The 13,944-nt window shown below is 43.9% G+C and overlaps 1 pseudogene; it reads left to right on the top strand.

Annotated features, from left to right (window-relative positions):
* The first annotated feature begins 228 nt into the window (after nucleotides 1-228).
* On the top strand, nucleotides 229-13,868 carry LOC129517825 (poly(rC)-binding protein 2-like; annotated as a pseudogene).
* Nucleotides 13,869-13,944: the final 76 nt, after the last annotated feature.

Genomic DNA, 13,944 nt, shown 5'->3' with positions numbered 1-13,944 from the left:
ATGTGAGCGGATTATACTTTTATAGAGAAAAATGAGCATCAGCAAGTATACTACGGATGGATGGTCTCAGAGAAACACAGAGTGTGACGGCAGTACAGAGGGTGGAGAAACGATTTCCGGCTTTGCATCCTAGGGAAGCATGTGTGACCAAGTGCCATTCGCCTGACCCTGAAGATGGCTGGGATGGTGACGGGTAGAAGGGCAAGGGAATGCTAGGCAGAGCGAACAATGCGGTCAAAGGCCCACGGGAAGGGGACAGTGAATGTTGACGCTCAGCCAGCGCACAGCATGCAGTAGGCACGAGGGGAGGCCAAGGCAGTGGAAGAGTGGGGTGCACGGGGGTTGGATGGGCAGGAGAAGACAGGAGGTGGTGGGTGAGCGTGTGGCCATGAAAGAAAGCCCAAGATGCAAGGAGGCTGGAGCGGAGGCAACGCCGGGGGTCCTACTCCTGACTTTCTATTCATTGGGCCACGGGAACTCTGGATTCAGTTTCTTCATTCAGGAATGGGGGGCACCGGCCCAGGTAAGGGCCAAGATCCTTGCCACATGGACCACTGGGAGATACGTGCCTGATGCTCAAGGAATTCACCACCTAGCCGAACACACAAGGGTTTGTTACCCCTTTCATGTTTTCCTTTCTCCTCTCTTTCTTCTACTCTGGCTCTTCTTTCTCTCTGACTGATCTTCCAGATAGCTCAACATATGTCAGGCTGTCGACATATGGCATATTTTGCAAACAGATAAACAGTGGCACATATGCAACCATATATTCCTGGCATGCAGATGCCCCGGCTTGGCTTCGTCAGCCTCAGCAGAAAGCATTTGGTAAGTCTCTCTCAGAAATTCCAGAACGCGCAGGCCGCCCATGTAGCCTCTGACAAGTGGTTAAAATAAGTTGGTCTGTGTCTTCTTTGGTGCAAAAGCCAGAACACTGTCTCCCCACCCTTTCAACTCAAATGCAATTAATACCAAAGGCTCTGTCCTCTCTCTCAACTATTTGGGATGTTCTGACCAGGAGTCAAACTCCCCATTAAAGATCCTTTTGTTTTTCCATTCAGCAGTGACTCATTATCTCCTCCTCACCAGTGGATCAGCCCTACTAGCCCATGGATAGGCTGTACTCTAAGACTCTCGGGTCTATTTTGTCCACTTAAAAATAAGATTGTGTAGCGGACTCTGTCGATGTCTACGCTGGTCCTCCAACACTAGCCATTTGTCCCTGCATGCCAGCCTGAATCTGTACCTCTCTGTCTGTGGGCTTTCTCTGCCTGTGCGTGCAGTAGGCCCAGGGTGCCCCTGCACTTGCTCTCTCCCGGCATCCCTCAACCAATGGTTGATGAGAAGGGATGGATAAATGCCCCAGCTCTCGCCCTTCAGTGGAATATTTCTGAAGCAGTGAATCCCAGACCTGCCTCTGAGAAATTGGCTTGAGACTGTATCCTACTTGGCTTCCTCGTTTTTCCTCTCTCTTGCCCACCACCAGTGTTTCCGCTCCCATTCTCACATGGCCAGGCCAGGCCAATTCCGCTTAGCTGCCCGGACAAATTCTGAGCAGACCAAGTCACCAGGTTGAATTTGGGCCTAGCATTTCCAAATGCCTGGTATCTGCTGCTGCTTTTGTTGGCATCTGGGAGCATTTTAAACCGGCAGATAGGGGCAGCCGGGTGGCTCAGTGGTTTAGCGCCACCTTCACCCCAGGGTGTGATCCTGGAGACCAGGGATCGAGTCCCATGTCGGGCTCCCTGCATGGAGCCTGCTTCTCTCTCTGCCTGTGTCTCTGCCTCTCTCTCTCTCTCTCTCTCTCTCTCTCTCTCTCTCTCTGTCTCTAATAAATAAATAAAATATTTTTTAAAACCCAGCAGATAGCGTCCTGGGCCCTAGTCAGAAGTCCAAGGTTGAGGAGATGCTGTGTTATCATTGATCACCTTTATTTCTAGACTTGAATCACAGACTGTCTTAATTTGGGTACCCTCAGAAGAAGACCCTGACATAAGGATTCAAGTGCAAGCAATTTGTTCCTGGAATAACTCCAGAAACTCTCACTGGAGTGAGAAAGTTAGATTCTTCCACGGTTTCCACTCCCGTGTGGCTTCTTGCCTCCTCCCCCTTGAGATCAAATTTTGTTCTTTTTCCTTGTAAAGATTAAAACGTACACCAACAATAAGGTAAAGGAAAACAGCGATCAAAGAAGAAAGTGAACCTGACTGGTGGGTTGTTCCAATACTCACTGGAAGCTCAATGTGTACTACGTCTGAGTTAACATTTAACGACTAAAAACTCAAGAGTCAAAGGTCATTTAACGAAGGTAACTCCAAACAGAAAGTTTACAAAGTATCTCTATACTATCGCCCCTTAACAAGCTAATGCAAATTTTTCAGGGAGATCCCAGGGGCAAAATTTGATTTGTTATAAGCTGAATATGGAGAGGAAGAAAACATGAGTTTGAGGCCCATGACATCTCAACACTTGACCCATTCAGTAAGCTCTCGGCCAGTGCTGTCCAACAGAACTTTCTCTGATGATGGAATGTTCTAGAGCTATGCTGTCCAATACAGTAGCCATTAGCCATGTGTGGCTATTGAGTACCGGTTGCTGCATTCAGTTTGTATTATGGTTATGTAAATAATTCCATTTGTTGCATTATTATATATGTTGTACAATATAGTTTTATCTTGTATCATAATAATGTCTGTTCCAGTTCCAGCTGTTTCCTCGCCTCAGTGAAGCCCTGGCTTGAGCTCATTTTTCTGTCTTTGCCCCAAGTACTTCCTTCAGGATTGGTTTTCTGTTCTTGCCCTCCAGACCTGCTCATTGTCTACCACCGCCCAGACTCTGGGGGCTAGTGGTGGGGTTGCCCTCATGAGGGAAGTATGACAGAGTCATCCATTGCCAATGTAAGCTCCTCTCTTTAGCCTGCTTCTACTGACTCAACCAGGGGGGACAGAGACATCAAGGGAAACATGGTGACTTGCCTGAAACCTTATATGGCCTACATGGTACCTCCTTCCCTTCATATCTAGGCTTGCTTTGAATCTGTGGAGAGACCCAGACAAAGTATGCCTTGTGGGACAGTAGGCACCTGCTGTCATATGTCCACACATGTCCCTTTAGACCACCTTCACCCACACCTGTCACTGCCCTCACCACACCCAACTGGCACCTGTATCTCTTTGTTGGAAGACAAGCCACAGGCTGCTAGAACCCACTCTGTCCATGCAAGGACATCCAGAAGTGCCTAGGAATCTATGCTGCAGTGACTCTTGATTATCTTGGGGGGGGGCGGTGCTGTCTAGAAATACTCCAGCTCCCTTTCCCCCAGAGGACTTCTACTATCCCTGGAGCAGGACTGAACCCCAGCCACCCTCTTGGGGACTTGACTTGATACATCGCACTCCTTGGTTCTTCCCTTTCCAGTTGTAAATCTCCTCAGTCCAACATTTCGGTCAGTAGCTCAGTGACAGACCCTCAAAATATAAAAGGAAAGAGAAGGGCGCTTCGGGGAGTCAACAAATATTTGTTGTGGGCGTATAATGCCAGCTGAAGAGATGACAGTAACGGGGCACCCCAAGCTGCTCTCAATTTTACACAAGTTCCAGAGAAGGAGTCTGTTAATCACACTGCTGCTTTGCCAAACATACTCAGCAACGTGGACTTATTAAAGATGAAATTGGGCTCTTCAAAACCTTTTTGAAAAAATTCACCAAAGGGCTATTTTATGACCTAGTTTCTCTATTAAGTAATAACGTATGGAACGTCTTGTTTTCAGTCCCAGCAGCTGCCAAAACCTGAATGTATCAAATCCAACAGATCACAGCCATCCGGGAGTTCTATTAATAGCAAGATAATTTTCAAATCCACTGTACCGCGTAGCGTTTTGTTTTTTGGTTAGGCATATAATACATTCCATATCACGTCTGGTGAGTTGTGTCTTGAGGTTGCATTTTTAAAAATAAATCAGGCTTGTTTTAAATTAGGGAAACAATAAATCCATCATCGTTTGGTATTTTGGCTTGGGATATTGTGGTACCATGGCTAATATCTAGGTTTGCAGAGCATAAATTAAAACACACTTGCTTCTTTTATGTTCTTGTCCTGTGTTTCTTGGTGTTGATCAGGAATCACAGAAGAATAAGAAATAGCTCTCTGGCAAGGAAGATCCCATGAAGCATATCATCTAATATGGGCTCTGGTATATTTGGGGGCATCTCGAATGAGGAGGAAGACCTGCACAGGGTATGAAAACACAACATTAAAAAAAATTTTTTTCGCCTGGTTTGCACCATTTATCAAATCTCTCTCTCTCTCTCTCTCTCTCTCTCTCTCTCTCTCTCTTAGTTTAAAATCCTTCCCTACCACAGAGTCATAAAGCTACTGTCTCTGGTGGTTAATTCTCTTTGTCAAGTCCGCTAGGCTATCATTGCTCAGTTGTTTGACCAAACACCAGTCTAGATGTTGCTGCGAAGGTATCTTACTAGAGTGATTAGCATTTACATCAGTAGACTCGGACAAAGCAGACCACCATCCATAGTGGACGTGGGCCTTGCCCAGTCAGTGCAAGGCCTCGAGAGAAAAGACTGAGGTCCCCAGGAGAGGAAGGAATTCTGCTTCCAGACTGCCTTTGGATTCAAGACATCAACCTCTTGCTAGCATTTCCAGCCTCTCAGCCCGCCCTGCAGATTTAGGACTTTCTAACGCCTGCAATCAGATGAGAAAATGCCTTAAAATCAATCCATCTCTCTCTCTCTCTTTCCATATGTATATACATTCTTATTGGTTCTGTTTCTTTAGAAAACTCTAATACAGACATCAGATATTCTGCTACATGTTCTTCTATAAGTTAAGTTTGGGATTTCACAACTAACTTTTTAACCCATCTGGAATTGATTTTGTAGATACATTCTTTTTTTAAGATTTTATTTATTTATTTGAGAGAGAGAGAGAGAGAATGAGCGAGCATGAGCAGGGGGAGAGGGAGAGGGAAAAGCAGACTCCCCACTGAGCGGGGAGCCCAATGCAGGGCTTGATCCTAGGATCCCGGGATCATGGCCTGAACCAAAGGCAGATGCTTAACCTACTGAGCCACCCAGGTGCCCCTGTAGATATATTCTTAATTTATTATTTTTTCAGTCACTTTCACATGCTTTGAGAAGAAGAAGGGCTAGTGTCTATTTACCAGTCCTTGTAAGTTTGTGTATCTCTTGAAAAGCATAAATATCTAGCTCTCACTGTAGAAATCGTGATTCAAAAGGTCTGAATTGGGGGCAGCCCCAGTGGCGCAGTGGTTTAGCACCACCTGTGGCCCAGGGCGTGGTCCTGGAGACCTGGGATGGAGTCCCACGTTGGGCTCTCTGTGTGGTGCCTGCTTCTCCCTCTGCCTGAGTCTCTCCCTCTCTCTCTGTCTCTCTCTCTATGAATAAATAAAATAAAATCTTTAAAAAAAAACAAAACAAAAAAGGTCTGAATTGGGGCCTAAGCGCATATACTTTGTTTCCACAGGCAATTCTGAGCTTCTATATAGAAGAAAATAAAGATGAATATTTTTATATCCTTCTGATAGGGAACATTTAAGAATGCTATTAGAGACAAAACCCATTAAGAAAAAAGTTTGAGATATTTGACCATATCAAATATTTTTAAACTGTATAAAATTATCAGTTCTAAGATAACTGTTGGGCACATTACTGAATCTCTGCCTCTATTTTCCCATATCTAAAATGGGAATCATAATAACTTTATATAGTCACAGCAAATAGTAAAATAGGTAATGCCTATTAAGGGCTTAGTGTAGTGACACACTATAAGGTATCAATACATATTAGTCTTTTTTTAAAAAAAGATCCTAAGATTCTACTTATTTATTCATGAGAGATACAGAGAGAGAGAGAGGCAGAGACATAGGCAGAGGGAGAAGCAGGCTCCCTGTGAGGAGCCCGATGCCGGGCTTGATCCCAGGATCTCAGGATCATGACCTGAGCCAAAGGTAGATGCTCAACCAGTGAGCCACCCAGGTGCCCCACGTAATTAGCTTTTTAATGAAAAGAATAACGCCCCCCCCCAAATGGGCAGAGGACATAAACAGGCAATTCATCAAAAGCAACAATAACAACCCAATACAAGCGGTGATAAAACATAAAAAAGTGCCCTCACGGTTAGAAAAATGCAAAATAAAAGATGGTATGATTTTTGTCTATCATGGATCAGATTGGCAAAGATTAAAAAGATAGACAACATCTCTGGTTGGAGATGGTGATGGAAAACAGATTGCATACATTTCTCCCTTGCTGAGATTCACTACACTTGTACAGGTAAATAAGATATCCCAGCTCCACCACATTTGAGAACCACTCACTACTCCGGCTGCTTGCCCTCTCTCCTGTCACCTAAACCTCTGAATCCACAATAAAAGGGTTACCTTGGGGACTCTGCTCTATGCTGAGGTTACTATCATTCTGTTGCTAAGTATTTTGAATATCAACTCTGGATAGAACCTTTCTGTATTCTTGCAATATGTCAGAGGTTGAATCATGTATACCAAGAAACTAAGTAGAAAAATGTATAAAAGTCTACATATTCAGAAGTTTATTGCAAAATTGGAAACACCCTAAAAGTCCTTTGAGACACTTTGTTTAAATTAGTCATGGTAAATCCATACAATGTAATATTATGCACATCTTAAAATGAGGACATTAAAATGCCCCAGGATCTAATTAATGGAAAAAACCCACAAGGTACAAAACACCGTGTTTAATATCATTGCTTTAAAAAAATATATAGAAATCATAAAAAATATTATCACTTTTGTTTGTGTTGTATATTTTTTATGTAAAAATATATGTATATGTATATATATTTACATACACATACACAAATACATTTATATATATATATGTAATTTTTTAAAAGATTGATTTATTTGAGAGAGAGAGAGAGTGTGTGTGTAGGGACGGGGTGAAGTGCTGACAGGGAAAGAGAGAGTCCCAAGTAGACTCCCTGCTGAGCATGGAGCCCATGTGGGGCTCGATCACACATCCCTGGGATCATGACCTGAGCCGAAATCAAGAGTTGGACACTCAGCTGACTTAGCCACCCCGGTGCCCCTATATATACATAATTTTTGATAGCATTTATCTGTGGCGAATTGCAAAAAAATCACCACAGATTATTCCTATAGCTATCTCTGTGTTTTTGTGTTGTGACTTTGGCTCTCCTCAGATCAAAAGGTGAAATCTGTCTCTTGACCCCTTAAATCTGTGCTGAGCCATGTAACTGGTTTGGCCAATGCGACATTCGCAGGTGTGGTCCTAGGAGAGGCAGAAAAATGCTAAGGCTTTGGTGCTTTGCCTCTTGCTGCTGCACTTGGATCCCTGAGACCACCATGCGAAGAGGTGAGTAGCCTGTTCTCCAGCAAGTGAACAGCCTGCTGGAAAGGTCATGTGGAGGAAAACTGAGGTGTCCTGGTCAATATTCTGCCAACTGCCAGCTGTGAATGAGGTCATGCTCAGCCACCCAGACCCAGCCAAGCGTCCAGAAGACTGCAGAAATACACTGAACCCAATCTGCCAACCACAGAATTATGAAGTAATGATTATTGCTTCCAGCTACTAGGTTCTGGATTGTTCGACATATTATCTCAGGCCAGTAGAATTTGGATACTTAAAAGTTTAAAAGCAATTTTGTATAACTCTGCATTTTCTAAACATTCACAAAGAATATGCATTACATTTAAAATCAGAAAAAGTATGCTTTTTCTATTAAAATTTTTAAAATTACTTTAAATAGATTTTTTAATTAAAAAAACCTGAAAACCTCTACCGGATTTAAGCTCTTTGGCAGAATAATAATATTAATAACTGACAGCTAAATAGCATTGACTATGTACCAGACACTGTGTTTTTACATATATTATCTTACTCTCCACAATAATTCAATTGCAAAGAATACTATAATCATTTCCTTTTTTCCAGCTGAGGAAATGAAGGCCGAGAAAGATTGAATGATTTGTCCATTGTCACACAGCTAGTAAAATGGCAGCTCTGGGGTTGATCCCAAGCAGTCTGTTTCCTGAGTCTATGCCTTTAATGGACCCATGACAGAGACGAAACTATACATAAATACATTAAAAATGTATACATAAAAAGGTCATTTCTCAAGGATTGGGTACCTGAAGGTTATAGCCGTGAGATATCCAGGATGCTCTCTGGTCTCTCTTGGGTTCCCTAACTTTATAAGACTTCATCAAGTAATACCATTCCGGGGTGGACATGGTGGAGAAGATGTGCTAGGACTCAAATTGTTCCATTTTGGTGCATGTTATCAACTCTCTTACAGAGATCTGTTGAGGGAGGTGGAGGGTGTTAAACTTCTAACTAAAAGCAGGTTTGTCAATTGACAAAGTTCTTGTAATTTATGCTTTCCCTCTCCACCAAGGCTGCCAACTAGAGAGAGCTATTTATAAGGTTGTTTATCCCACGTTCTATTGTGCAAGAGGCATTTTTATGCCATACTTCCAGCACAGTTCTGCCCACACTACAAACAATGAGCGCTCAACAAAAGTGTAGATGATGATGATGATGATGCTCGGGCATACCCAGCAAGTTCTCAACAGGGGGTGGTGTGGCTGAGTACTTACGAGCAGACTTTAGATTCAGACCTGGGTTCAAATCCTGGCACCATCATTTATAAGCCATTGGTCCTTGGGCAAGTCAGTTACTTTCTTGGTGCCTCTGGTTTTTCCTTTGTCAAATGGAGACCAAGAGGGTGACTGTAAGGATCAAAGGATATGATTCTTGTCAAGAACTTGGCAAGAGCTGCTACTCTCTATCACCATCATCGTATCAACTTAAAAATGAAAAGTCCAGAAAAAAACTATGACTTGATCAAATTCTATATAGTCCGTAGACTTCAAAGTCATCCAAAGCAAAAAGTAGGACATCCTAACTATGGATGACAAAACTGAGAGCCCAAAATTCTTAGTGACAATCCTTTCTTAGGATCCTGATAGTATAGGGCAGCCCGGGTGGCTCAGCGGTTTAGCGCCGCCTTCAGCTCAGGGTATGATCCTGGAGACCGGGGATCGAGTCCCACGTCGGGCTCCCTGCATGGGGTCTGCTTCTCCCTCTGCCTGTGTCTCTGCCTCCCTCTCTCTCTCTGTGTGTCTCTCATGAATAAATAAAAATAAAATATTTAAAAATAAAATAAAATATTTTTTAAAAAGGATCCTGATAGTATAAAATCAGCACAAGGTGTGGCCTTAAGTGGTCAAACAGAATCAAGACTGGTATTCCCATCTGGAGTCACCTGACGATCCTTGCCATTTGCTGAGAGAAATTGCCCCCAAATACTGTTAGGACTTGAAGATGTGAGTCCATTTCCAACTCCGCATGGCCACAGCCATAGACCGTCAACGCCTGAAAACAACAGAAAGCAGGCCCGGGACTGCTCTGCCCTTTCATGCCTGCCTCCCACAGCCATTATTACCCAACATGACAGGCTTTTACTTTCCCGACAGACAGAGTTAATATCTCCAGTCTTAGATAATAATTCGAGGTCTGCAACAGTTAAATTGTAAACATGACAGAGTCGTGTTGAGAAAAACCAAGGAACAGATTTTGTTAAATAAAAACAAATGGAATTAAAGGAAAGGTCATAGTTTTTGTATTTCTGTAACAAATGCAATCTAATGATAATCCATATCTGCTAGAATCCCTGGGATTTTTTTTTAGGTTATAATTAAATTTCTCCTTGAATAATCATCTTGCACACTTTCCCTAGGGGAAACTATTTACATTTCATCATATCTTTGAAAATGTAACAGATCTCTATTTTAATCAGCCTTTCTATCCTATTTGGATCATTCCTTGAAAAGACTGATGAACGGGTTTGTTTTTAAAAATACAACTCAGCAGTGAATTTGACTGGTACCAGAGGTGCCGTAAGTCAGCGCAGTTTTAGAGATAGTTTTTTTTTTTTATTTATGATAGGCACACAGTGAGAGAGAGAGAGGCAGAGACAAGGCAGAGGGAGAAGCAGGCTCCATACACTGGGAGCCCGACGTGGGATTCGATCCCGGGTCTCCAGGATCGCGCCCTGGGCCAAAGGCAGGCGCTAAACCGCTGCGCCACCCAGGGATCCCTAGAGATAGTTTTGATAACCAATGCTATGATGCCAGAGATAACTTTGGCAGATTGATGCACTAATGGCTCCCAATTTGTTCAATCTCCCCATAGCCATACCCTTTTGTAGTCTCCTACTCTGACTCTAGATTTGGCCATGTGATCTGTTTGACCAATAGGATCATAATAAATATGATACAAGCAAAAATCTGAAAACCACTTGCACATTGGGGCCATCCCTCTCTTACTATTCTTGTTTTTACTTTTTAAAGATTCATTTATTTATCTATTTGAGAGAGAGAGAGAGAGAGAGAGAGAGAGAGAATGAGCATGGTAGGAAGGGGCAGAGGGAAAGGGAGAAAGAACCTCAAGCAGACTTCCCACTGAGCGGAGAGCCTGACACGGGGCTCGATCCCAGGACCCTGAGATCATGACCTGAGCTGAAATCAAGAGTTGGTGGCTTAAATGACTGAGCCACCCAGGTGCTCCTCTTTCTATTCTTAGGACTCTCATTAGAGCTGCCATGTGAACAAGCCCATCCAGGGCTGCGTGATGGATGATGAGAGAAATCCATGCCTGCGACTAGAGTGGCTGCCTCCAATGTCCCAGCTAACTGCCAGCAAATATCCTAGCCGGCCCCGCCAGGGGCCTGACACATGAGTGACACCCAGTTAAGACCAGCAGAAGACTCCTCCATCTGAGCCCAGCCCGAATTTCCAGATCACAGAATTGTGGCTGTCATGTTAAGCCACTTTTGGGAGTGGTTATACGATAAAAGCTAACTGATCTAGTGGACCTCGTGTCTCAGTGGGAGCAGAGCTGTAGCACGGACACTAGGGCAGACGGGGGATCCCGTCATACTGATTTTGCTTATAAACTGACATAAGCTGGGACGCCTGGGTGGCTCAGTGGTTGAGCGTCTGCCTTTGGCCCAGGGCATGATCTCGGTGTCCAGGATCGAGTCCCGCATCAGGCTCCCTGCGAGGAGCCCACTTCTCTCTCTGCCTCTCTCTCTCTCTCGCTCTCTCTCTCTCTCTCTCTCTCTCTGTCTCTCATGAATAAATAAATAACATCTTTAAAAAAATAAAAATAAGAAAAATAAATAAACTGACATAAGCACAGAACAAGAAGTAAGCAAATATGGGTTGCTCCATCCACCCACAAACAATGATCAGTGTAATGACTAAGAAAACTGGAACAAACGTGGCAGAAAGTACGGGTATGGATATGGGCCGAACCCTCACTACTCACTATTTGGGATCAATTGAGTAAATACCCAAAATTATGAAACTTTTAAGAACAGTGAGTACCTCCAGTTCAGCACAACTTAAAACTTAATTTGCTTGCTACTTTGCACTTTAGGCTTTGCAGTAAGCTCCTGAAGCCCTTGGTTGGACCAGATCAGCAGGCTTGTAAAACTGGAACTTGCTAATCTGTTTTTTGCCATCACTTTTCCTAAGTATATGCTCTGTAAAATGTCCCTTACGAAAAGGGTTCTGTGGTCACATAAATCAGTGCATACTCTTGATTCCTCTTGAAATGTCGCAATGTACCTCGACATACTAAAGACCTGTTCATCCTTCTTTATTCCAGGGCCACAATGTATTTGGCCATGGAATCCTTTCTGCGAGTGACATATTAAGATCTCATGAACCAATGTTTCTCAGAGCATACTCGGAGAAAGCTTTTTCTTCAAGTTTCTGAAAATGAAATACAACACACAAACGGAAAAGTACATGATGCGCAGACATGGAGCATAATGAATTACTGTAGACCAAACACTCCTGGAACTACCACCCAGCTCAAGAAATAGAACATTGCCAACCTTCCACCAGACTCCTGTGTACTCATGGTCCATTTCAAACTCCTGCCTCCATTTCCCTGACTTTATGGGAATGACTTCCTTGCAGTGTTTTATTGCTTTGCCACCTACGTATGCGTACCTAAATTACACACTTGTGTCTGTTCTGGAAAGCTACAGAAATGGAATTATACAGTATGTATTGGAGGGGCCTAGGGCATAACTATCTTCAACAGATAATGTCAAAGTCTTTCCCAAATCGAGGGCACCAACTGACACGCCTATTAACAGTGTATGAGAGTTCCAGGTGCTCCACATCCTAGGTCATACTTGGTAATGTCAGATGTTTTAATCGTTGCCAATCAATTCGATGTATAGTGGTGATTTTAATTTGCATCTCTCTGATTAGTAATGAGGTTGAGCACATTTTACTGTTTAGTGGTCATTAGGTATCTACTTTTGTGAAGCTCGTGTTCAAGCCTTTTGCTCACTTCTCCCCCGAGGTTCTATTTCTTTCTCCATTTATAGGAGTTTTTTAGTCTATTCTAGACAAAAGTCCTCTGTTTGATACAGGAGTTACTAATATCTTCTCTTGCTCGATGGCTTGCTTTTTCTCCTTCTTAATGGTGTCTTTTGTTGAACAAAATTTCTTCATCTAAACATGCGTAATCAAATGTATCCCTTGTTTTCCTTTCATGCTTAGTGCTTGGTGTGTCTCCTTTAATCACACCCATCTCCGTGTCCAGCAGAGTTCTGGGGAGGTTGACTTTGCATAGTCAAGTCTTTTCTTTAATCATTGGTACTGGCAAAAGCCCAAAACTGCAGGCCCAAGGAGGAAGGGGGAGTGTATGGGAAGGGGGAAGGTAGAAGGCCAGAGGGCCAGGGGAGGAACACTAGGGATTGGCAGGAAGGCAACAGGGGCCCTACAGGTAGTGAGAGGCCAGGACTGACTGTGGACTACAGGTCACATTCACCATCCAGCATCTCATGCATGTAAAGGAAGTTGGCAGTATCATCAGAAAGAAAGGAGAATCAGCCAAGATTTGTGGGGACAGTAGTGCACGTATCAACATCTGAGAAGGGAACTGTGCTGAGAATTACCACTTTAGCTAGACCCACTAACACTACATTTACATCCTTAGCTATGATGATCGACAAACTGGAAAAGGATATCAGCACAAAAGCACGGCTGTCAGTGGACCTGGGTCACCCTGAGCCTGACGGACCCTGCTATCAGTGTGGCTCTCTCATCAAGGACATAGAATGAGAGGATGCAGGGGCTCAGGTCTGCATGGCTGGCAATATGCTTCCCAGCTCAAATGAGCAGCCCATTACGACTGGTGTTTGGCAGTCCATCACTGAATGTGTCAGACAGACTTTTCTGGTCACGTTGGAGTCACCCCGAACCCTGAAGGTCATCCAACTCTCTGGTTCCTTCCTTGCAGGTGGTCAGGAGAGGCAAAATACAGGCAGTAACCATGGGAGCTTTTCTCACATGGGTCCCCTCTGTGTGCCTCAACCCTGACCCGGGGGGACTCCCTCTAGAGGCCTATACCATTTGAGGACAGCATGCCATTCCACAGCCACCTGGACCAAGATGCCCCCTTGGGCAAAGCAACAGTCTTGTTTTCCTATGTTGCATGGCCACCCTGGATTCAGTGACACTGAATCCACTCTCCAGAGGTGAAAGGCTACCAGGCAGGTTTGGATGCATCTACTAAGACAACTCATGCCCTTCCCATTCCAAGCATTTAAATTGGCTGCATAATGGGGTGTCAGGGTGCCAAAGTCAATAAGACACACCAGATGTCTTGGGTATAGATCAAAATTGCAAGCCCAGTGAATGGATCTACCAATGGGCAGGCTACCACCCTGGGCCGGCTGCCAGCACTAGCCTGGTTCAGTACCTAACTGCCAGGCTCACCTCAGAGATGGGCAGGATGGGAAGTGGCTAAAACAATGCACGTTCATCTGTAATCTTTCTCTGGCTGTTCACTTCTCTTGATCCATCTGGGTAGTTTCTGAACACTC

The sequence above is a fragment of the Nyctereutes procyonoides genome, unplaced genomic scaffold, assembly GCF_905146905.1.
Source record: "Nyctereutes procyonoides isolate TBG_1078 unplaced genomic scaffold, NYPRO_anot_genome, whole genome shotgun sequence".
Lineage (NCBI taxonomy): Eukaryota > Metazoa > Chordata > Mammalia > Carnivora > Canidae > Nyctereutes > Nyctereutes procyonoides.
The sequence above is the reverse complement of the archived record's forward strand: the minus strand, read 5'-3'. Positions and strand labels throughout refer to the sequence as shown.